General features: G+C 45.3%; 1 protein-coding gene and 1 long non-coding RNA gene across 4 annotated transcripts in view; one reads left to right on the forward strand and one right to left on the reverse strand.

Moving 5' to 3' along the window:
• Antp (homeotic protein antennapedia) overlaps positions 1 to 24751 on the reverse strand; it is a 382224-nt gene that overhangs the window by 288324 nt on the left and 69149 nt on the right. The gene's annotated exons all lie outside the window — the stretch shown is intronic.
• LOC105664356 (uncharacterized) overlaps positions 18654 to 24751 on the forward strand; it is a 70181-nt gene continuing 64083 nt past the window's right edge. Inside the window, exon 1 of the long non-coding RNA XR_013038463.1 lies at positions 18654 to 19607. This is a non-coding gene — a long non-coding RNA (uncharacterized LOC105664356). The remainder of the gene's footprint in view (positions 19608 to 24751) is intronic.

The following is a 24751-nucleotide window of genomic DNA, read 5'->3' on the forward strand; positions in this document are numbered from 1 at the left end:
CGGTAATTTTGGTACAGTACGAATTTCTCGCAAACGAATAGCTGGATGAATTTTTGAAGATTTTTCTGGCCTCGAATTGAAAACGAGGATGTACAGAAAGTGACATGTTATCAGCGTGAAAAGGATCGTCTCGTGTTTCGCGAGTTACCGTTTTCTTTCGGAGAAACGTGGGCCACGCATTCGCTGTCGTCGGTAATCCGATAGCAGCATCGATCTTCCGGACGCTCGGACCATTAGACTCGACGTCAGTTTATTGGTCCACATATCACGGCATCGCCCAACAGGATTCCCATTTCTCTCTCCTCCTCTCTCCCTCTCTCTCTCGCAACCTTTCCACGCTGCAATTTGATTTCATTCTAATTACCGTTGCGACTAGCCGTTTCTCGCGTGTGCACGGTAGCAAAAGCTTGCCAGGATAAATTTACCTGCCGGAAATTCGACGGCGATTAACATAATTAGGCCAGCGTCGCGATCAACCGTATAAATTTCTATCCCTTGGCCGCACGTGTTGCGATGAACTCGAATTCTCGATTCAAGGATGTGCTCGTTTCAATCAAACGCGGCCAGACTGTTTCGGTTCCCTTTGAAATATAGCCAATCTCGAAAATGCTCTTGTCTGACTTTAGAGCCCGCTTCACCGCGGCTCTGGTTCGCGCCCTCTGTGTTACCGCAGGAACAGGCAACCACGGTAGGATGGTGTAACGCCTCGCCGGATATGCAAATCAATCCCGCAGTTTCCAATGATTTATACGAATGGCGCAATTCGTTTAAGTGTATCCTGATTCCATTTGGATTAGCCGACCATTTTAGTTATTTGCAGGTCTGTCTTACGGAAACGCGACCTCCCTCTACCCTCTTTCTATTCGCAAGGAGCCTCTTCATTTGTCCCGTTGTCGTCGCACGCGCGACCTTTCCATCTTCGAATTTAAATATAAGTAAAAGGGTCTCCGGTAGCGCAATCCGGGAATAGGGAAGCTCGCTCACCGGTAGAAAGGGGCTTGATTTGCCTTGCATGAAGCTTAAGATACCGCCACCGTTGAAAATTCGTTGCAACGACGGTCCCTGTTTTCTTAGCCTTCTTCTTCTTCAACGCTGGAAGAACGAGCCAAGAAATCGAGCCGTAGGCGTCGCGACGCCACCTCCGTCTCTCTCTTCATTTACCTTTCTTCTTTTTTTCGTTTCTTCCCGAGGAACATACAGCGCCCTCGTCCTCCTTCTTCTTCGCAGAGACGCCCCGAGCTAGATGGCTGTCGCCTGAATTATGCTTTTTTTCTCCCGGACCTCTGGCTCTCACGTATCAACACCGTATTTGCTGTGCACGGTTTTATGCAAATGTAATCAGATTATTTGCCACTTGCCCCCACGACGTTTCGGGGTAACGTTAATAGGGGCGCATGCGTTCCTCCGCCGGGAAAGGAACGAACACCTCGATTCCTTAATCGATCGTCCCTTCGCGTAGCATCGCCGATAAATTTTGGAACGTGATTGCGGTACACGTATCTTCGATTATCGTTTTGCTTTGCGATAGCGTATGAACGACCAGGATGTCTACTGTTTAACCTACGTAATTTCTATGAAAATTATTCAATCGATTGAAATATTGAAACATCGATCTGTTCATTAGCAGAGTTTCCAGTTAAATGTTTACAAATTTTCCCCACATTCTAACAATGGCGATTTTAATTATTGAATCGCCGAATGTTTTTTGTTCTCGTTATACATTCAACTCACTACTATTCTCTGCTCAGTGATATTTATGTCCGAACGTATCAGCCATTCTAAAATTCGAATATTGTAGTCCTTAAGCCATGCAGTGAATAGAAGCATTATTCTGTTAAATTGGGAATAATCTTTCATTAATTTGAAGATAAGCGAATATGATTCTAAATCGGTCAAATTTATTTCAGGTTTGTAGATATGTCACATTCTGTTGAGACAAAGAATTGAACAAATTAACGCTTTAGTACTTTTTTTGAGCTTAAAGGCAAATGTGTATTCAGCATCAGCGGTTATAGCGTTAAGACGTTCAAACGCAGAAAGTTAGTTGACATAGGGGATGATCTCGGAAAAATGCTCGCCAAGGTGGTAGACACTCGCGAAAATGAAAGGCGAAGGAGAAACGGAAACGTACTTGCATTCGTGCTCTCTCCCATAAATAGGATCCTTTTGTACCACGTTTTTTGTCCCTCCTCCGTTTCACGAATTCCCGTGGCGGCACGGTAGCGGGAAACGCGTATCGAAAATACGGGTGAAAGTTGCGAAACAATGCAAGGAACGTCGTGGCCCGTAAGGAGGAAGAACGAGGGGAGCAGGACGAAAGAAAAAAACTACGCGGAACAAAGGAGAAAGCTAGTCATAGAGTTTGCCGGCCGAAAAAATGTGGTGTCAAGACTCCCGGTGAACCCTGACGACAAGCCAGGTATTTACCGTACTCCCTGGAATGCCTTTCAACGAATGAAGCTGTTATCGAACTCTGGAATTGCACGAACGACTAACTTGCGATTTCGGAATCGAACTGCCACTTTATTTGCTCCGATCGTTACTCTTTTCCTCTTCTCTTCTTTACGCGGACTTCCAACAATATGGAGGTGTATGAACATGAAGAGAAGTCGAATATGCTTTTTTGATAGTTTTTCTTGTAGGAGTTTTTAACTATTCATAAACTTCAAAGATCTTCTATAAGCTCATAGGACTCAACTTGATATACTCATTGTGGAACATGAACTACTATCATTTACGAATCAAATTTTTATCGCTGTACATGCTAAACATTTCATATCAAATTTACATTTCGTCAGTCAGTAATGTTGAACTAGGTTCATCGGTTTCTTATCGAATATATTATTCCAATCAGTTAACAGAACATGTATCTACAGTCTCAAGTGAAAACTTTGTTTCTCCATAATCATTAAATCAACTATTAAATAATATACAAGCATGTAAAACAGTATAAATCGTAGACGTCCACAAAATTAACTCGAGTATATGCAACAGTTTCAGTACAGTTCTAATATCGAAGCGTTAATGCGATCGTCGTACATTGTTCGTAAACAAACTCGATAATTGCGGCCATTAAGTAAACATAATGTCGCGTATAAAGTCTCATGAACGATCAAAGTGTCAAGAAATATCAAAAACGAATCCGGCGAAAGCGAGGCGTTAAAATATTAGAGTCGCCGAGAGGCTACAGTCTTGAGCATGGTCAGGGTAGCGGGACGGAACGGGATGGGAAGCGTTGTACATCATAGAAGCCCGAGGGTCATTCACGAGCGGGTAGAAAGCAGCACTCTGGCCTCGGGATTTCATTATATCGCAAGAGTCGCGTCGTACCGCCATTATTCACGCGCCTCCGAGTTGCGTGGGCACACAGCCGAGCGCAAGAGCTACTGTCACGGCCGCGCTGAATTATAAGGGCGTTGCGACTCGCAACTGTTAATGCTCGTTAATCGCGAACCCTCTTGGAAGAAGGCTTAAGACGCGCGAGACGTGACTCATACGCGGTCGCTCGCGGAGCACGCGCGAACTAGACGCGAACTGATGAGACCATAACCCACTGGACGCTCAACGATTAGATGCAAAATGATCAAACGTGACACGATATAAATGTGAACCGACTAAACCAGCCATCTACGCGAATCACGCATAAATTAATTAATAAGTACGCTAGAGAATGTATGCATTGGTAAAGAAGAGATAACTATATGAAGAGTTGAACATTTTCAAATCTGTAAGCTCTAGAGCTCCTACGTTTCTATATTTCTCGTATTCCTATATGTCTCTTTTCGATGTAATCCGATTAGACGTTAACCGACTGCACCTAAAGTAGTAAAACTGACGAGGTGCAAACCGAAGGAATGCGAGCCAATTAAACACGAATCGACCAAACGCGAACTGATTAGGCGCGGATAGATGAAACACGAACTGATGAGGTGTGAACCGTTGGAGTATGTAGCAACAAGACGTGGACTAAATGCAAATTAACTTAGGCGCGAACCAATTAAACGCGAACCGGCTAGACGTGAACAGAGTATGAACCGACTAAGCAAACCGAGAAGACTTCGAGGAGAATTCTTGTCGAAAGCCACCTGTATCGCATTTTTCCGCGACAAGCATAAGTATCAAGGATAAGCGATCATAATAACGACGAGGGCAGAATATAGATTGAACATTGACGCGGGAATGCGAGTAAAATGAAGGCTAAAGGTTTAAACGGCGGTCGGTGCGCGGAAAACAATCACTGATAATGCGCAGTCAACATTCACGGGCAATTATTTACTCGCTCGACGCGTATTCCGCAATCTACGTAAAATGCGGTAATTACACGCCTTCCTGTAATTACATGCAGATTATAATAATACATCGACGTCGGAACGATGAAAGCTTTTCTTTTTGTTTTGCGTTGTTTGAGCGGTGCCCGCCGAAGCGGGAGCGATCAACGCCACTTAGCGTATCGCGAACGACGCTCGACAACACCGCTCGTAGCCAACCATTTCTGCAGACCGCTTATTTGTAGAATTACGGGGGTCGTGGTTAACCGATCGCAATCGTATAAATAGGACGGTTATTTCTTATCATGTCGTGATCGTATTTATATTGGAACTGTACGTGCGTGCGCAACCCGATACTTGTTCGCACATATACGCATCTCTTCACTAGTCACAAAGTATTACAATGTATTACTCGAGTTGCACGCGCTTTCATTGAAAAACGAAGAAAACAGACTTGTCTCTTCAAATTCTTTAATGCTCTTCTTGAGGTGGGTGAGTTATAGTCCAACTCAGATGATTCGAATACAAATTCAAGGTAAAAGTTTAAGACTTGATTTTTTACGCAGTCAAAGATGACGATTTCGTAGGAGAATGTGAAAAATGGCGAATATCGGAGTAAAGAGGTTTAAACGTATCGAAGCGGTGGAAGAATCGGACTACGTTTGACGAACGGAGGGAAATAAATAATCGTGGTGGAGCAGCGACAGAAGCAGAAGCAACCGGCCCCTTGGAAGCAGCCGGACGGACGTTCTTTCTGAACGAAACCCAATTAAGAAATGTTTTGTCCGGCTAGCGGGTAGGTAGTCGGTACCGGAGTAAGAAGAAGAGAATCGGGAGGAGGAGGATCGAAGGAGAAGCCAGAGAGAAGAATCGAATAAGAGCACGAAAAGGAAGGAACGAAGAAGGCCAGGAACGATCGAATATCGCAGCATGAGTCCAAAGGGGATCGAAACCTCGATCGGGGATCGGAGGTAGATATCCTCGAGAGAGAGAATAAGCCAAGGGGTCCAGGGCTTTCGCATAGGCGGTAGAACGGCAGCTGTTTGAGTCGAGCAAATTAGTAGCCGGCACGTGATTGGTCTGTTGCCGCCCCGTCTATATTGCAATAACCACCGGAGCGGCCACGCCGCAATACTTCCGAGCCGTGAAAGCCCGGCCAACGCGTTTCGTTTCGGTACCCTCTCGTGTGCGTGCGCGTCCACCTTTGTCTCTTTTCTTCGCCTCGGCCGCTTTCTTCTCTATCCAGAATCCCTCCTCCTCCTCCTCTCATCCCCTCACCGACAACCCCCGGACAACGGTGTTCGTGTGGTACCTCTCCGAACCTCTTCGGAAACCCTTCCGCGCCCAGCTTGCAATTTACTCGCGATATCTTTATGCCGAAATTTACGAGCAGATAATCATCGGAGGGATGTTCCGGCATTTTTCGGCCAAATTATTATTATTTATATTGCGATACCCCGCGGACAGAGATCGAACGTTCAGTTCGGCATTAATTAACTCCGGATACGCGGCGATGTGCCCCGGGAAAATGTCTTTATTAACATCAACCGGAATACTTGGCTTAGGATGTCCGAACACGCGTTTGCCAAAAATGAGAGCTTATAAAAATCCTTCGGCTACACGCGATCAAAAGATCCGGCTGTTCGATGGCTCGCTAACGTGAACGTACATTAGCGATACGCTATAATCTGATATGCAGGTGCAAGATATAGTCGGATTATGAGGATGGTTAATTAAGCCAAGTGTATTTCGATAGAATCGTTCGCCATTAACGTGTTGCATGCATGTAGGCCATGTACTTTCTCGCAACACTCCCTATCGATATTTTTTTTTATGAGTATTCTTCACTTTCACGAATAATACAGTACTTTCTTATGTTTTTTTTGTTAAACGTTAGAAAGAGTTATCATTCAAGATATCGATAAGAGAGTAAGAATCACTAAAATATTTTAAAATGCAATAAATTTTAACCACGACTGTAATTTTGAATTGTATTTACCATTTAATGAACTGCATTTCATATATGGCAGTTTAATCAAATAAATTATACGCGTTCCATTTATGGCGCATGTTATAAATTATCCCTTGTTGTGTCCAACAATTATCTTCTTCATCTCATAAATATTATAATCTATGTATTTTAAGCGCCTACCATGAATGCCATAATATAGGCTATTCATATTTTGAACATAATATACATGATACGACAGTATTTAACTTGCTTTCATGAAAGAATATTTATGTCAATGAACCTTAAGAATCGAGGAATGATACGTAATCAACTGCATCATATTCGAAACTCGAATATTTTTAGTTCTCAACATTTTATGTTTCTGAATTACTTTTACGCGCCTATTTCTGCGATCGCAGAAAAACGAAGAGGTGTAAAGTCGTTAAGGTGTGTTTTGTGGAGGCATCGTACTTCGAAACGTTTGATTCGATATAAGGCAGAAGCGGGGCAAATTACAGCGGAACGAAGAGGCTATTTGACGCTAGCCGGACGCAATTAAATCACAGCTATGCTTTACGCCGTTCGCCCACTGTCCCAGCCGAGCTGACTCTCTTCATTTAGCTCGTTCTCTTTCCAGGAACGACTCTTTCTCTCGTTCGAACAGCGCTCGTGTACGTGTTCCTTCCTCCCTGTCCTTCCCACCACTCGTGCCCGTTATATCCCTTCGCCTCAGTGGTGCGCGCGATGCTTCCCGGAATTGAGGGAAAATAAAACTCAGAGGAGAACACAACACGAAGGCGGAAAAGGAGCGAGGAAGATGGAGAGACCGGCAGCGAGAACGGTGGACGAAGAAGGAACCGAGGGTTGTAAAGGGGATGGGAATGGAGGAGAGGGACGTCACGGAACTCATGCAACGTGAGTGGACCTAAGGCACGACCTGACTGTGTGTTGCTGTTGCCCGTTGCTGCCGCTGTTGCTGTTGCTGCCGTGCTGATGCTGCCGCTAGCGCAACGAGAGGAGCTCTTTCTCGAGCGGTATCTACCTATCTTGATGCGATACAAGCAGCCACCTTCTATGCGATATAATCCCATTGCCGATGGGATCCGACGTGTTGCGCTGCTCGACGAAACCGTGCTAAGATAGAGGGGATCGTAAATCCTCACTAGCTACCGTCCTGCTCGCCAACTCCAACGAGCCAAGTTCCCTTGCGCCTTATAAAGCCTACCCGCCAGCCCCTCGCGCCACTACCGCGATCCGCGCTCCCTAAGATGCGACGTTTCTTCCGCCGAACATGACCGACGATGCTCCATTGCTCGTTCCGCGTTCGTCTATTCTCCTCTCATTAAAATCGTTATCGCGTTTCTGCCCGGAAATCGAGAACTCGCAACAACCTTTTAACTAGATCCTGCGAAGGAATCGAAGTCTAATCAGGGTAGGCTCAACCAGCTTAAAATAACAACGAAGAGCACCAGTTTCCTCCGGAGAAAGAACTTTAACCGATCCTGCGCTAACTTTACCTCCCAACTCATCGAAGCATGACCAGTAAAGTTGAAAAAGAGTGGACAGATATTCTACTTACTCGTACCGCGACAACGTTCGTTTCTTCGTTCCCTACTGTATTAGGATCGTCGATGCTTACCTGAAAAAAGAAAGGAGAACAGGTTAGGTCAGATGGTTAGGACGATAAATATTTAGCGATCGGTTGGCGATATTGCGCGCCGCCGATCAATTTCTACGCAATTTGCTTTCAACTCGACTCGTGCTTTTCTGTCTCTCTCATTCACTCGGTCTTGCTCTCAGTGGAAGCTTTATAATCAGGCTCGAACAGCAGGAGGGTAACGATTACTGAAACGCAAGGTGCGCGCGCGCGTGCACGCGGTTGGACGTCGAATCGTCGAGAGCGTTGGCGCGTTGATCGAGAACGCGGTTCCCTGTGTCTTCATCCTCGGTCGTTAAAGTTAATGCGACGTATACCGAAGTAGGGCAGCAGATTGCCGGGACCGATCGCACGTACGCTCATTACGCGTTCTACGGCGCATAGCTTCATCCGCGACAAGCAAGCCGAGCCGGTGCTCTTCGTTAACGATGAAAACGCGGGCCGAAAGTTGAAGCGGACCGATTAAATCAAGCGGCGGCGCGAGAGGCGGTTTCGAGCGGACTCGACGCGCCATTTGCGGACCCGTCTCTCGCGACGTCCGCCTTGGCATTCGAGAATTTCGAAGAACAAAGTTGTCGGATACCGGTGAAAAAGAAAGCCGCCGCGGAACGAAAGAAAAAGACGTACGAGCCTCTCTTCGGGGGTCTGGAACGACACATAGAAGCTGCTAGAAAGACTGATAGTCCTTCTGGCGTTTAATCGCCACCTTCTGCGACCGGTAGCGGCGGCCATCTTCTATTCGGCTCACGAACGATCGAGAAAACGATCAAAATTAAGCTTTATCGCAGCACGCGCGCGCAACCGTGCAAAACCTCGTCGCGTTTTATACGATCCTACAAACATTTTAATGGGAATCGGCTGGTAGGATGCTGCGCGCGCAATTAGCCCCGATCGAGGAGGAATCGTTGGTTGGCGAACCGGGTGCACCGCTCGGTCGTTCACCGCGAACGTTTTTCTTTCGGCAAAGGCGTAGGCATCCTTAACGAGGAATACGGAGAAGGACGAGCTGTCGAAACGGGTCGGTGCAATTTCGGAAGAGGCAGTTCCAGTTTGATCGACGTTCCGCCCGCGGGGCTGGAGGATTTCGATGAAAGGGGGGCGCGCAGAGGATGATGATGAAGGAACGGGGTGGTGGTCGCGCGCAAAACTGCAGCGGCCGATGGCGATGCGGCGAAACGATGGACAGAAGAAAAGGAAGAACGAAAAAGAAAAGGGAGAACGCGAAGAGAGAAGGCCTTTAGGAAACGCGGTATTCGGAAGGCTGACTCTCCTCGAGTGGCTGACCGGCTGGAAAAAGTGGTAGGTTGGGCCTGACGAGTCGCCATCTCTGCCGTTGCGGCGTCGCGTCGCGTCGCGTCACGTAAGCGGGCCCCAAATGGCGGGCTCCGGCAGATATAACGAACCGTCGCGTCCGGTGAGAAAAAGTTGGACGATGCTTGTTGCGTACCGTCGCGCTACTATCCGACGCTACCTGCTCTCGCTCGAAGAACGACGAGAAGAAAAGCTCGAGGAGAGCCGAGGAAGGAGGAGGAACAGCCGTAGGAGCAAAAGATTAAAGAACGGCTCGAAGGAACGGAGGAGAGAGGATACTTCGCAGGCAGGCCCTCGTCGTTCTTTCGAGCAGCCACTTTCGTTCCTGGCCGCATTCAGCGAAGGGGAGGCCCCAGGCAGGGGCTAATGGGACGCAATTAAACGATTGGTATCAAAGAGCACCGCCGGTCGCGCTCGCGGGAATGTCGCGAACTAGATGGCAATGGCCAAGCCAGGCAACCAGCAGCGGCACAGGGACCCACGGTTGATTCGCTGCTGCCTGGGACGAGTCTAGAAAAATCTCGGCCACGTCCAATTCCATCTCATTAGTGGAGGGAAACGGCAGCTGATGCTTGTCTCTCTTGCGGTCTTAGCGCAAGAAGAAGAAGCGTTCGGAAGCCATGTATGGAACCGGTCTCCCTTCTGTCTCCCTATCTATACACCCGTATATACGCTCACCACGGAGAGGATATACCGGGTGTCGCCCACGTACCTCGTATATTTCTTCGCGCGCTGCGGACAGCTGCGAGGATCTAACGTTCTTCTGCACGGTAACCGGCCACGCTCTCTCCACGACACATGCAGGATAAGGAGGGAAAAGAACTTGGCCTAGCCGCGAACTTCTGCTAAGAGATTCGAGGATAACGCGACCCTTCTGCTCTCGGACGGTGCATCCGTGAACGGGGATCGATTCCACCGTGGGACGAACGTTGCTCCCGCTCGATCCTGATCGACGCTCGTGCGCCTTCGAACCATTCCCCTTTAATTTCCTCCTTTCCCAACGGCTTTAATTACCCCGCGTTTGACGCTCGCCATCTCTACACGAAACCCGACCTACTTCGAACGGTTCTTCTCGATACTCCGCGATATTGCCGGTCGCGTTTTACCGATTTCGCAATACGTTTCTCAGAAAATCGGGACACCCCGTGTACACGTAGACCGTGCTTATATTCCGTATGTGCATACGTATATACCGCAGGCCATACCTGCATGCAGCATGCACATGCATGCGCCGCAAAACAAAGCGAGCTCGTTAGGAGGTGCATCGCAACGACTGCACTCTTTGCTCTCCGTTACATCCTGCTGGCGGCCTCTGCTTGGTCCGCCGACTTCGGCTTCGGCTCTGGCCGACTGCTCGCCTCTCTTTGCCCGTTTCTCGCCACTGCGAGCAAACTCATACTCGAGAACACGGGGTCCGGCTTTGTTCGTGGTTCGGTATACCAGCCGCCACCGAGGAAAGGGTAATTGCCTCGAGTCTCTTGGCAATGTTCGAGCGATCCCTTTGGTAAACCGCGGAATTGCGTATCGTGCCGTGAGATCGATCGTGTAAACTGTACATACGGCAGTCAGCGAACAAGTCTCTGATGTACGGCCGGAACGGCTAGCTCAGTCCACCTAGGATTCTAAGAGATAAGACGAGCTGCTGCTACTAGTTTTGCGCGCGCTAGTCACGGAAGCTGTTCCGCGAAGGTGAAACCGACGACCGAAGAAAACGATATATTCCTTTCGGGACGTCTCTCGCGACGCATCAGAGTCGAACAAAACGCTGGAAGCATCTCGTTAAGAAAATTATTAATATCAGGGTCAGATTGCGACGAAATCGTACAAATAACGATCGCAGATTTTTAAACGATCTAAATAATGTTTAATGCAACATTATGCGATCCTTCGTGTAGAATCATAATTTAGTAGTTCCTTCGATAATCGTGCTATCTAGGTTCATTATTACGGAGCACTGCCGTTACAAAGAATCGAATTAAAACTAGACAACGTTTCCAGTATTTCGGCGAATCTTTACAGGTACGTGGGCGAAGGATACCCGGGTAAAGAGACCGGTAGCCTTAAGGTCGGACGAAAGCTGAACAGTGAAATATCGCCTTATTAATGCCAACCTCTTCATTAACGTCAAGCGTTAACACGTGCACGAGCTGGTCAGCAAAGGCAATCCGTATCCGGAGTGAAATTATTTCGCGGTGGCCATCTTTCTCTTTCCCTTTCTCGGGGATGAGGAGGAACGTGGTCGACCGCTTTGCTTGTCGATAAAGAGCGGATCCTTCATAAACGCGCGGCAAACCGCATAACTCTGGCGCGGCAGACAAGCAGAATAAGAGGAAATATGGGAGGTGATCGGCCTCTCTTCGAGGTGGAGTCATGCGAGCGGTCGTGTAGCCCTGGCTGCTAAGAGAAAGATGGGGAAAAAAGATCGGCCGAGCAAAAGAGAGACGGCTAGCGGAGCGAGCCGAGAGAAAGAGAGAGCGGCGAGCGAGCGCCAACCGGGCCGACATAGCTCTCCGACTCTCCAGGACGAGTTTATGCGATTTTTACACTCGATCTGATTTTTTGGCGGCGCGCCTCGCTCTCGCGAGACAGATATATGTCCCACGGCCATACAAGAGCCGCGCGTATAAAGACATCGAAGCGAAAGCCAACGAGAATTCCTCATCCCATCCTCTCTGCTCTCACCCTCTCCTCCCTGTTCGGCCGACCTCCTCTTCCTTCGCGAGCCTCGGTACCCCATCATCCTCTTTGCCACCATACTTGGTATACCCCTCTTCTTTCCCTGACCGCCTCCCTTCCCTTAACTACGCGCCGTCCTCCCCTCCAGCCCTCTCACCTTTCGGGGCCCAGCAACGGGAACAAGAATACGAAGAGTCGAAGGGCCTCGCCCATAACCGGTTCACTCTCTCTCGTCATCGAGCTCCTCTCCTGCACTCCGCCTCGACTCTAACCGCCACCCGACTCGACTTGCCTACCTGATCCACATAGATATGCCCACGATCGGAGGACCCAATAAACTGTTGCTTAATCGCGACTACTCTCTCTCTCTCTCTCTCTCTTCGTCTCTATATCGTGACATACATTCGCGCGAACGCGTTTTTACCAATCGATCGAGTAGAGATACCGATGGTCACGCCAAAGCCAGGTGGAATAGCGAACGAGCGTTATTTCGAGGCGCGTTAAACTGAAACCTTCACCGCGTAATGGCAGCCCTCGACGATTCGTCGGCCAGTCGTTTGGTCGATAGCGTGTAATAATACCGGGCATCTTGAGTATACACCTATCGCCGGACGAGTAAGAGGAGGGACCGCGACAGGGTCTGGCAAGGCCTTGCGAACCCGTAATCTCCGCGCGATGCGCTTCGAGAGCAGCGGCGAGAGAAAAAAGCTGCTCGACCGGCGACATCGTCGCTCATCCACCGAAAGAATGGTCCAATTTGCGAGACTCGTTTTGCCGCGCGCACCGTAGTGTCTTCGATGAACAAGAGGAACGAGAAAAAAAAGAAACGAGAGAAGGATATCTCGAACGTTCGCCGAGACGATCTCGACGAAAGACACGCGAGCACGCGAGTCGACCAACGAAAGCTTATAAGCGGCCAGGATAAAAGGGGGTTGTTGCTGGAACAGGGAGGGAAAAAAGATTTCTGAGAATGGAGGGGGGCCAAAAGGAGTACTCACGCATACGAGGCGCGCTAGCTAGCCGACTCGGTCGCGTACATAAGCGCAACGACAGGTAAGAGTGCAAAAGCGAGAGCAAAGAGTTAAAAGAAGAAACGCTCGGAACAGCGTCCACTCATCACGCGGCGTGTAACCAGCCTTTACATAAGCGACCATGCCGCCTGGCGGCGAGACCGAACGAACGCTTTTACAACTCAATGCAGAGCCCTCCTAAAGGCCCCTTCGGGCTATCTTTCTCTCTTCCACCCGCCTCTCTTCTCCCTTCATCCATTCGCCCTTCTTCGCGTCGCATGTTTCTCTCCCTTGCGAGGACCAGTTGTAGCGGTGTATGTACCCGCGTACGCCTCTCCTCTCATCTCCTCTCCGCTCTCCTCGCTCTTATCCTTTCTTCCTTCGAAACACACTGTTCGCGCATTTATATTCCCGCCCGGGAGACCAGCTTATTCGCGTTTCTGACGTTCGACACACGGAGACGAAGCACCGAGATTCGAAATAGTAGACTCGTTGCTTGAATGTCCTTGAAACGGTGTCGAGGACGATGCGCATTCGCATAAAATGGGGCGACGCGATCATAACTCTTTTTATAAGGAACTTGCTAATTACTGAGTATCGGTCGAAGTAGTCGTATCGCTTTATTGAAGCTAAGTTGGTATTTCTCTTCAAAAATAGTTTGGAAATTTTATTTTATTTTTAGCAGAAAGTTCATTGTAGAATCCCCTCATCTTAAGGGATTATCTACTAATATATCGTATCTACTTTGGTATTTGAATAGAACATGGTACAGAGTCGACCAATAAGGAGATCATGGAAGAAACGAAAAAATACGTAACAAAATATAAAAATTTATTGCAATCCAGTAATCTTTAACAACAAAATGTCTGTATCAGAAGCACCGCCCTACATTTCCGGCGGCACGATAAATATATAATTTCATGTGTAATTAATTGAATGCTCAGACTGCTGGTATACTTTGTAATCACCGTGTATCTGGGGCAACGTATTTGGGCGGAAACTGAAGCTTAATTAACACGAATTAATACTTAATACACAGCGCACAGCGATGGGGGTTCGGCTTCGCGTAAAAAACGATCGAACAGGTGGGAGAAGGGAACCAACCAGAGGAGTTAATTATCGCGTCCGTATGATTCCGACGCGGACACGATAATTAACCGACTCCTTTCTTCCATCTTTTTTTTCCACCTCTTCCCGTTCCCTGCAACGCCGGCAGATACAGGCCGTGAGATATTCAATATTAAAAACGCTTAATGGAGGTCCGTGTCTGCCAAGTGTAACCGCAACCCCTCTGCCGGCAACACCACGCTTATATTCAACCTTTAACGAAGCACGAAGTGATGATACGCTGCGTCAAAGTAGTTGCAGTTCCTTATGCGGATTATTATCGCGCGTGTTAACCATTCTTCGGTGGTTGTCCTCGCCTATTCGTCTCGCTCTGCTGTCTTTGATCATCGACTCCTACGTGCAACCATTCCTAGCTTATCTTTATGAATTTCGTCTCGTTCGACGCGCATCGTACACGCCTTTTGCGCGAATAATTGTTTTTCCACGATTGCGTGATCCCTATCGGGTATCAATTTGCCCGTCGAAGCTCCACGCTTCTTTGCTCTCGCCAGGTGCGCTCGCAACGCCCATTTTCCTTCGGCATGATCGTGCTATGAACGTGTTCATTCTAGTGCGTTGATAACGCTGCAAGTTTTGAGAATTTACTGCTGCTATGAAATAAGATATACCGTAATTGATCACGTAGACATGGTGGTTCTCATGATTTGCAAACCTCGAATAACTTTTAAAACACCCTTTATTATGTAGTAAATGTACTTCTTATAAGACGTTTCAGTTTCAACACATGCTGAAACAGTTATTCGTATGCAAGTTGTATGTACACCCTGTATACCAACTTTGCTTGAGGTTTACATAACAACTAAGAATATGTTTAAACAACGATTCTCGAAACTTTCAGTCTCCAACATCGAGTGCACAAGGTTTATAACACATCAGTTTACAAAGATTACTAATTGCAAATCAAAATAAAAAGCAAGTGTAATAGCTGAAAAACGAGCTCAACTGCAGGGGGATGTATTCATAGTGAAAGCAGAAAATGAATTAAATTCGTCGTTACATAACGTCCAACGTGAGCGATTTATGCTTCATTCGATTGAAAGAACGTGATTCATTGCCGAGACGAGTAGAAGTCTAAGCGACGTGAATAGGTACGAAAGAAATCGATAAGTTCGGAGAACGAGATGTTATCCAGTTATCTCGAACAGTTTCCTAAATTGATTTTGGGGCTTCGAGCGGCATCCCCAACGGAGGAGCAGAACGTCTTAGCTTTTATCTGCTCACGTCCCTAGCTCTTCTCTTATCCATTACGCGTTTTCGTTCCTCCGTCGATTCGTCGACTATTTCAATCAGTTTCATCCGATGTGATCAGGATATTCTGATAGTAAATATGATACAGAGCGAAGCCATTTATCGACATTTTTTTTAATCTCTTCTGAAGAAACTTTTGGAGAACTGAAAATTATCAGATTGTATTTCCTCAAATCTCCAAAATTTCAGGTTTGCAAATTTCTACTTTTTCAGGTGGTACCGAAGTTAGCGTAGCAAGTCCAGGGCGTCACAGGTTTTACTCGGAATCATAGAAACGGGACCGACTGATATAAACGACTAGCTCGTTCCGGAAAGCTCGTCGAGCTTTCAAACTAGTTACAGAACCGTGCAACTTTGGACGCGCGGAATTGCAATGAGAATCCACCAAATTGGAGGCACACTTGTAGGGGGCCTTGTTAAGCGCTTTCAACTGTTCGCGAACAGTTTACGCGAGCACCAGGCTTTCGAATTTTAAACGAGATAAAATGCGATAGCGTGAGATCTTTAATGGTGATTGATCAATGAGAACTCTGCTTCAATTTCATCGACCTAACTGCTACTACACGCTTCTCGTGTGTCCTCAACATCTGGTACGTCGATAGGCAATGTTCGATAAAGACATTTCACATCTGTATTTTATATTATTTGTGAAACCAATCCATTGGTCACATCTGTCAATGACAATTGCTTTATTTAACATTTTCTAAATTTAGCACTCACTGATGCAATGATTTAATACAAATATGTCAATGTACCTCTTAATACAAATATATTTGAAGATTAGGAACTCTTGACAGATATATTATCAACTAATAACTGACCGGTTGAATAATCCGTCATACCCGATAAACAGGTTAAATTCTTTGAAACATTTTTCTCTATGTAAAAATGCGGTGGCTAAGAAACAAATTATACCTGGATAGAGATATGTTCAGTGAACCATGAAGTCTGTAGAATGTACATTTGGTTAAACTTTATCATAGATCGTAACGTGCAACATATCAATTACTTTCCAATTGAGCCTCTAAATGAGCAAATAAAAAATGCATACTTTGAAACGGAAAGGAGCAAAACGACAAGATAATTGGGGATTAATAGAGTGCTAGAATTACTAGACTACATCCTCCTCGTGTTCATAAAACAACTATCAGCACATTATGAAGAAGTTTTATATCGATAGCTGTTTCAAGCCTGAAAGCCAACACGATAACACCGATCTATCGTCTCCGTTTCTTCATTAGTACACGACGTGGTTAATTAAGCGCGTAAAACTAACGAAGAAAGTCGCGTTAATCGCGTCAAGAAGCAATCCGACAAAGTCGGTCAAGCGTAAAAGCGTATGCTCGTGATTACGGCTATACTTTACGAGCTTTTACGTGGCAGTTAATTATTTATCGCTGGTACAAGTCATCGAGCTGATAAGTTTGCACGATTATCGCGCGGAATTTGCCGTATCTTGCACTCTTACTAATTTTTCGTCCATCCTGCATGCTGCTCTCCCTCGTCGCATTAACGGTTACGACATCGACAGTGATTTATAAACGAGCTCGTCTACGTACAATTATCGCCGTTATTTTTTCTGTGCTACTCGATCGCGACGGAAACGTTGACGAATGGCTTTATTAGACATCGAGGAAGAAGTCGTGCAATGGAGATAAATAGAACTCGTGGCGCTTAGCGATGCAACTTGTGTTGTATAATGCGTAGAGATCTATTATTTGGTGATATAACGTGGAACGCATGGAAGTATAACTCGTGGCGATATAATGTGTAGTAGCAGTTAGCAATACCGCGTGTGGCGAACTAATACGCTAGTTCTCTAGCAGGTCTAAGACAAAAAACTAGAATAATAAGAGACACGAGATATTTTTTTATGACTCACAACTATGTTATTATGATTATCTACCAATGGACTTCTGTAGACATACTAATGGATTACATTAATAATTAACATTTCAATGAGGCAAAGTGAATATTTTTGCATTTGGTGTGATGTATGAAACAACAAAGTAACGCAACGGAGAATTAACCCCTTGGGTACACTTTGCAAATTAGACCTATGATGCATTTCTGTTGGATAATAAAATGCAAAATAGCGAATGTATTTTATTGGACAATGGGAACAATTTTAATCTTATTAACGACTTTTTACGTTGAATTTATTGATTTATTTTGAAAATATGTTACATCAAAAATTATATCCATCTTGTAAGGAAGGGATCTGATATAATGTAGGGAGCCGACGGCAATGAAGCTTTCTCTAAAAGTTACCTAAACCCTTTTCTAAATTTGTTCTTTATAATTTATTAACAATCAAATAAATTTAAATAATATTTATTAATCCTTACTGCAACAATTCTACATTTTTCATGTTTACAATACTAAGCAATTTATTTTTAATATCCAAAATCCATCATTGTAACAAGTTTGATTACTTCAGTAATATTTTATACAAAAGAGAGAAATAGAAAATTGTAAAAATCATAAACGCATGAATATCAAAGATGTTAAAATAAGAGAATGACAACCTTGACTATTAAATGTTGAAGTCACCTTTGCAGAAAGGCAACGTTTTGTAACATGTGATTATCCAATACGAGTTTCCTTAATGGCCTCCAGAGAGAAATTACACGTGGCGCGGTAAAAATGTCATCGACATATAACCCGCCACGACAAACGGTTCGATTATGATTACCTTATTGCCATAAGTGCATCGTTCCAAGTCACGCGAGTCATCGAATGATTATAACCAGTAATAAAAAGAGAGAAAACACTGGAAGAGTAAGAAAGAGAGATACGTTGGAATCTTACTTGGCGCGACACCGGTTTCCGGCGAGATAATTTATCGCAAGACCATTTTTCGACCGACTCCTGGGTTGCGATCATTAACCGTAGTGTTGCAATTATCATACGCATTTGCCTTCATCGGCCAAATCGAGGCTGAATCGTCCGTTCTTGCATTTTAATTTGTCCCCCCTTACCTTCTTTTCTTTTTAACTACCCAAGTGGCGATACGAAGTTACTTAATGAGAAATTTTCAGATCGTTACTGATTGTCATTTCCCAAATGTGCTACTGAAATATCAATGAGCCGTTTACACGTGCTTATGGACAAGTAGTTTAGTTGACAGGTGTTTAGAGGCTATGTAATTACCCGAGCTAATGCTACTTGCATTATTGTTAATTCTACCGCGGGAAGAAGTACAAAATATAGTAAATGTGAAAGAATAAAATTTTAACGCAGTGTGTAAACAAACAACATGTTTGGAAATATATTTTTTTATAAAGACCACCCTCTCCCAGTCTGCAGGAAACATTTGAAATTAGAGGATGAATTTAAGTATTTTTTAAGATCTTTAGATGAAATGTAATCATATGTACCTTTGGTACATAATTAAGAAGATCTATATGAATAACTTGAATGTTTTAATCGATAGTGGCATCAGTTCGGTCCCTTTGTTGAAGCAACCAACAATCATCGCAAAAAACGCAACATAAAGAAACATAGAAACAGAAACGATGCAAAACAGTAAACACATCGACATTACACACGCCATGAAAGAAGAAGAAGACGCCCCGAAACATAAAATCATCGGAAAATTGCACAAAACAAGTAGCGCAAAATAGGCACAAACAGCAATCATCTAGGAAAAAACAAAATTCCGACCACAGAATGCACTTGCACACACACGCACGTGCACATACAGCACCACAGGCGCACACGTGTGTATCGTAAGATGGCTCCATCGGATCTCCAGCGGACGCAGAAACGGAAAAGTCGACAGAGACAACCGGCGACTTACATACCACTGTCGGTGTCCAATCCGCGTTGTCATCGCGAGCTGGACAACAATCGTTGCACGGCACCGTGAAAAACAATCGAAAAACCGTTCGACTATGATCACAGCCGAGAAAAGTGGTAACCGCGACGATACGGCGGCCATGTTGATTTACTCGCCCCACCCGATTGGTCGCGAAGCGCTACGAACACGCACGATCGCCGCGCCACCAGCTCGCGTGGCCTCGTGCGTTCTCGCATCGACCGGTTTTCGTGGCCTGGGCGCCAACCTCGAACTCCTCTCTCGTTCTTCGTTGCTTTTCACCAGAGTCGCCATATTGGACACAGCTCGAGCCGGCTCTGCGCAGGTCGAATACGGCGGACGCAACCTTCGCCTCGGATACACCCACGTTCGCGTATTTAACTATTAGATTCTCCTCGTCGATGCATCTTTTATATGATCGATTCGATACTAAACGATGCTCGAAGTGCGCGGTCTTTGCGAGTGTTTACATGTACATTTAGCTCGGGGATATCTGGCCGGGAGGAAAACACACGTGGACGCGAGCTCGCGTTTCTAGGTACGTTTAGATGAGACATCACGCGTGTATGTGTGCATGGGAGAATGTGTTCTACGAGAAGAACAGTGCTTGTTCTGTAATGTACAAAGTAGTCCCTTTTTTCGATTGTATCCCTTTATGACGAGTTAAGTAAGATGCACCACATGTAACCAGGGCTATACCCTATGTATGTACACTTCGGCTTCTAGGTTTCGTTCGAACAAGAATAGGTTAGGAGACAACCACTACACCACCTACATTCGACTTTAGAAGATGAAATATCTAAATCCTCTAATTTTTAAATTAAATAATTGTCCTCTAATTGTCCTATAAATTTAGTTCTGTACCAAAAAAAGGCCCGAGTTATAAGGCTGTACGAAGAGAACTGGTACGAAGCTCTTACAAAGAGCGTACGGCAGCCATAGTGGCATTTGAGAGTAAATGATTAACTTCAGTCTGGTCGATCGAATCTTGTCGAAGAATCATGCTGCTTCTTTAAAATTACGTAGTTTTCTGGTTGAGCAGATGCGTTTACGTTTTCTCTGATCCGACGGTACACGTGCGTTTCGTGAACGCACACTTATCTAACGCCATGGCACGTTTCTGTCTGCGCGGTAAACTGTGAGCATTTGTGAAGCGTTTTTGTAGGATGTTTGATAAATGTATTATTCTGAGTTTGGAGAATGCGATACAATGAAAATGGAAAACAGGATTTACGGAACGAAAACAGCCATTATGAAGCTGTTGACAAATGCGCGTTGATATAATCATGAATATTATTGGGGATGTTTTAATTATTAAAGCACGATATGAATAATCAACAAGATATAATTATTCGAGTTATTGGCAAACGCTAAATCTCTCGGCTTACGAGTTGGAATTATTCGAACGAGTAAAACCATTTCTAAATTTCGTTAATTTGTTTAGACAATGGTAATATGAAAATATCCAAGTTTTAAAAATTCTAAATTTGGAAATTAAAAAGTTTTCAATGTCGAATACTTGATTTTCCAAATTGAAGGCAATTGCCTTTAGCTTGTTAGCTAAAGAAAGTCTACGTTGTACCCGACTATACCAAATTGCTACGAACCAGTTTAAAATCGTAAATAAATCGTCCGGAAACGATACCACCATCAGGCATCTACTCGAGCAGAAAAAACAAGTGGACTCAAGCAGCGCCACATGTTGAAAATAAGTCATCATCCAGAAGCAACTTTTTTCCGCTCGTAGGAACGAAAATACAGCGTCACCCTTTCTATTACGGTCACTTTAAAAAAGAAGAGATAAATCGTTCGAACTTAGACGATAAGTCGTATCAAAACTTTGCGGAATGAAACTTTCACAATTACCTTCGCGCTTTTATAAAAATGGACAAAACTTACTTCCTGCGAACCGATGGGACTTGAGTCGTGCGGGGCAAGGAGAGTACTTCGCACACACCGACTTGTTAGCTATGTACTAACCAAATTATTTGACTGCCTCGAGTAACAGTGCGTGTTACGTTCCAAAAGGATCGATCCGATTCGAATTTCTTTCGTAAACTTATCGGAGAGAGTATTTTCGTCAGGACGAGACAGCACTGTTAGGGTTTGTTACTTAAGATCGCAAGTTCATCCTCGAAGTTCGTCTTCAGGAAGTATCCATACGCCGCGCGGTTGTACCGCGAACGAAAGCCGGCGGATAGTTTCGCGGTGTAGCTAATTTAGGCGAAGTCGAGCAATAAACATCGCGCGTCTCTCGCTAGAGAATACAGCGGCGGTGCGAGCGCGCGCGCCAACTGAACGAAACGGAGCGGAGCGAGAAGGAAAAGCGACAAAGTGCGTTCGTGTGTACGAACGAGAAGCATACGCACGTAGGGCGCAACAGTAGCCGTAGCGCCGGTTAATTAGGGTTTAAGTTTATGAGGTGCAGGCGCGCACGCCCTACCCCCTGCCGCCCCCATTCCGTTTCTCCACCCCCACTCGCCAACCCCCTCCTCCGTTCGCTCCCTCTTCGTCGTTCCCTTTGCCTCTCTCTGTTCGCTCTACACCACCCCCGTGACCCATCCCCATTGCGCGCGATTCACCAAACCACCACCACCACCTACACCAACGTCGGCAACATCGTCCTTTGCATTCTACGCGCATACATATGCTTACACGAGAGGGATTAATATGTGCGTGTGCACATGAGGGTATCAAACTTCACACGCGAGAGCAATAACAAATGTTGGACGTTCACAGCTTCACAGGTTTATCGCTGTTACCGCCGATTTACGCATAGCCGTGATAAAAAAAAGAAGAAGAGAATGGATCGAAATAACGGCACGACTAGGGGAAGAACGGTGATTACCGTCGCCTAAATGAAAACCCCGATACATTATGGGTTTTCCAATAGGGAACCAACCTGGCCCTATCTCCTCTTTGACTTTGAAGAATTTTCTTCTGTCGCCAATTGTCCAAGACGTTCTTTTGTTGGATTCAAATTGTTCTGACATCGTATGTCAACACATTTTTGGATTTCAATGTAGTCATAACTTTGAGAACCACAAATACCTGGTTTTTATTTGATGTAGAATTACTTGTCTGATATTCAAGGCTTCCTTTAGACTACTTCTACATCCTCCATAATTTTTGCTAGTTATTTAGGCACTTCTACACTCTCTACACTCTATGAAAGTCTTTCAGAGTTCTTTTACATTCTCCGTAGATTTCTCCTAGATACTCAAGGATCCTCTACATTTTTTCAAGGGTTCTCAGGTCCTTTCAGAGTTTTTACTGTGCCTGAACTCTTAGACTTTTTACTTCTTAGACCTTCCTGAAGTGTCCCCAAGTGCCAAAGGCACAAGGACTTATATCGCATCTAACCGGTCCAAATAATCAACTCATTAAACTGATTTAAGTCAAGGTTAACAAGCCGGATGCCAATTTAAGATTTGGTTGCGTTGGAAATTGAAAGCTATCGGTAATGATTCGGTGAAAGTAATGTGCTTAAGAAACGTTTTGCGCGAAGGGTCAACGGTACGATTAAAGTCGCGATACCGTTGAATACGTCCTCCGGCGCGTGTAGCAATATATTTTCGTTTGAAGACAGTGACCTCTCTGTTTCACGACGCTATAGCTCTTCTTGATTCTTTTTCTCTGCTTCGTTTACCCTTCACGAGAACATTCATCGTCTAGCGACGGAATCCATTAGAGTCGTTGATGCGTGCACACGCGTTCACAGACTTTAAATAATAGCATTTTAAGGGAGCATCTTAAGGTCTCGGAATTGATGTTCCTTGCAGTTTCTTTTTTCTCTGTCGCCGCCGATGGCGAATTTTTCAAGCTGGTCTTACCGTTGGTCACGTAATTCCGGGCTTGTTCGTTTGTTACGCCATTGTTCGGCGCTCAACGTGGTCGTTACTTCAGCCGGTGTTTTGTCGATTCGAGTACGTTGTTACCGCGCGGAAACGACGTGCAAAATCCTCACAGTGGCAAGAAGCAATCTCGTTGTCGGATAAAGTTATGCGCGGCGAGAACTAATGACTAACCGCGTTCTAATCTCGAGGTGAGAGATCCTGAACTGGTGTCGATGCGCGTTAGCTAAATATACAAGCAGTGATCGGTAATCCGGTTATTAACGGGCTTCACTCTACTACCAATGGATATTAACCCCTTAAGTAGTATGAACGTGTTTACACGTCCAGCGATCGAGGTAGCGCAAGTGCACCGTGTGTTGATGCAATTGCTGAATTGGATATTTCTGAACGGTGTGTCTCTGCGGTTTAGTGTTGCCCCGGCGAACGACGCATATATACGGCATCGAATAGCCGGCATTAATTGCTCAAGACTTGTACCATGAAAGCGAAACGCGTGTGGGTGTGGTGTATGTTTATTTCTGCGTTTCTACGTTCTAATAATTTAGATTCCTCGATCGTTAGTTTCTTATGTCCAGTTCCTTTTATCCCCTATTCCTATATCCCCAGATCTCTGAATTTTTACATACTGCTCTTTGTAAATCCCGATACCCCATATTTCTAAACCTCCATATCTTTAGAACTAGTTTATGCGATGCAATATCGTAATAGCTTATTTCCTACCTACACTAATCTATTCCTTTTAACGCCTTTGCGTGTTACCCCTGCTGATTCGCTTATGTTTTTATAAATAAGTAAGAAGTGTTTTAGGTCAGTTGGAGATAAATTTAATTGAGAAACAATGTTCATCCAGCGTAATTACCATGGAAACGACGAACTTCTTACACATGACTATGTAAATTGCACCGAATTAAGATGATACGAGAATCGAGATCCTTATTAACAGCCCCATAATGAAAATTTATAACCGTGCACCATTCGAATCAGTCTTCTCCCTCTAATTTTGTTGGTTCTGGCGTACACGCCTATCTTCCGAGCGCGTATTAATAGCAATAAAATTATCATAATATGTCTGCAGACTTATGTTTCTGATGCCATATATATCGTGAGCTACTGATTGTATCGTTTCCTGGCTACCATCAGCCCCGGATTCGAAAGTGCACGTCCAGCGCGGAAGTCCAGTGTGTGCGTTAAGTGTTTCTTTTTTTTCAATATTTCATTCGTCTCTGATACCATCTTGCGCGTCATCGCTTGCTTGAGATATCAAAGGCAACGGCCGTCCACGTGCATTACGTCCATCTGCAGTCGGATTACGAAAAAAGATTTTTCCACTGCTCAACCTGCGAGTAACTCAGGTAGCAACGAAAGTATGACCGTTGTTTAAACCCGTTCGTCGTAAATCTCGACGGAAGCTACTGCAACACGTTAGAGGATCGCTACATAAATCGTAGAGAGAGGCAAAAATTATGAGAGGAATCATTACGTTAACTCGGTTAAGTTGCTTAAAACGTGGATGAGAATACGCTCTAGAGGATCCAGCTTGGCGAAGGTTGGATTTATCTTCCGTGGAAGGTGCCGATAAATAAGGAAGAATCCACCTTGCAAATTTAGAGACCGCGCGCGAAGCAACACAGGTAAAAATTGAGTCCTCGTTCGGATCGCGTGTCGTGTCAGGGCTATTCCTATTATTTAACCGGTCGGTGGTTTCGAGAAGGTGTCGTCAACAGCTCATAAAATCGGATCGGGTCTGGATGCGGGCGTTATCAATCTCGTTCGGTCTGGCAAGAGGGAACGGTTTCGGCGTGGTTCGCGTGCTACGAGCTAACGA

Source organism: Megachile rotundata, chromosome 1, assembly GCF_050947335.1.
Source record: "Megachile rotundata isolate GNS110a chromosome 1, iyMegRotu1, whole genome shotgun sequence".
Classification (NCBI taxonomy): Eukaryota; Metazoa; Arthropoda; class Insecta; order Hymenoptera; family Megachilidae; genus Megachile; species Megachile rotundata.